Raw genomic sequence first — 1,696 nt, 5'->3', positions numbered from 1 at the left:
GTTTCCCTGCGCTGAAGAAATTTGGTGTATGCGATAATTAACACTTTGACTTGACTTTGAAGCTGCTGCTGCTGTTGTACCCAGCTCAGGACCCTTCCTCTGAACTTTACTATTTCATACTTGGCCTCGTTATCATTCCTATCTCTACCATCATCATCATCATCCTCCTCATCATCATCATCATCATCATCATCATCATCATCATCATCATCATCATCATCATCATCATCATCATCATCATCATCATCATACGCAAGACAAATCACGCTTGAAGGAGCAGACAAACCTTTAACCAAAGGTTCTATCCCATTGCTTGCATGCATACAGACATACATGTGTGCGTGAGCTTGTGAACACACACAAACACAAGCACACACACAAACACATTATACTACAGTAATGTTAACACAGAGTGATTGTCTACCTGTTTTTTGCCTACTTGCATACAAAATCGCTACCTTGTATGTGTACACCTCTTTTCTTTTTTTCTGTTCTCTCCTTCAGTCTTTTGCCAAGGCCAGCCTTAAGCGGAGGCCCCAACCCCACTCTGCACCTGAGCGTGGATCTGTTTGGTTTCTCACTCTGCCTCCTGTGTGTCACGCCCACAGCAGCACAGGTAACTCAGAAGGCCAGCTGTGGGCATGTGTTCATTTCCCGCCCTTGGTGTTCAGGCGAAGGACAGGCGGTCGGTGCACCTGAGGGGGTGTGCTTATTCACAGTACAGGGACAGCCACCATCTTTAAGCTCCTGTAAACTAAGTGCACACTCAGATGACTTTAAAGTCAGGTGTTGTTTCATAAGCACAGGTGGCCTTTTACACCTCACTGGATGCGGTCCTCTACTTGACTGCTTTACTGCCAATATTTCTGAATTGGCAGCACATAAATTCACAAACTGTACTTCTTACCCCAGCATCTTCCCCTTTCCTCCCCCCTCTCTTGCTGCCACGTCTATATTTAGGTTATGAATCCGGCATTTTGCGAGCTTATTGTGGAACTGAAGAATGAAATATTGGGCCTGTCTACTGCCTGCACAAACTTTTGGAACCAACTTACGAATTCACCCCCTGCTTTTGTGCAGGATGTATGGGCTATTATTGCAGACAAATGGCAATTGAAAGTACTTTCACCTCCTGGGGGAGAACAGAGACAATGTTCTATGTGTCTACTCCGAAACGAACTGTGTTAAGAAGATACTCTCAGCCGGCACATTAAAGGAGAGTGGGGAAAGCATTGGTTTGTTTACTTCCATGCAGGGGGCGAGAAAGAGAAAAAGAAAAGGAAAAGAGCGTGAAGGAAAGGGAGAGGAATTGTTGCAGGAATTAAGAAGGCAAGCCCCCGATCATTTCCAGTGACAGCATGTTGATGTCAGTTTTGTGTCGACACATGCTCATATCCAATCTGATATGGGCATGCGCCCCCCCCCCCACACACACACACACCTCTCGTCATGAGTCATCGATCTGTGTTTCACTCGCAGGAAATCTTTAGCTCTTTTCATGCACCATTGACCTCACCTCTAAAAGATTCTCTGGCCATACCTTCAGCAAAGATTTTCAATAAAAACCACTCAATGCAAAAGCATTGCACGGACAGCTCATTAACCGGTGGTTAAACCGAGAGCCTGTTGTCACAGTGAGACAGTGATACTGATAAGAAGGTGATCACCAAAGGGCATTTGTCACTTTTCAAGGAAG

This window comes from Clupea harengus, chromosome 22 (genome assembly GCF_900700415.2).
Source record: "Clupea harengus chromosome 22, Ch_v2.0.2, whole genome shotgun sequence".
In the NCBI taxonomy this organism is placed as follows: domain Eukaryota; kingdom Metazoa; phylum Chordata; class Actinopteri; order Clupeiformes; family Clupeidae; genus Clupea; species Clupea harengus.
The sequence above is the reverse complement of the archived record's forward strand: the minus strand, read 5'-3'. Positions refer to the sequence as shown.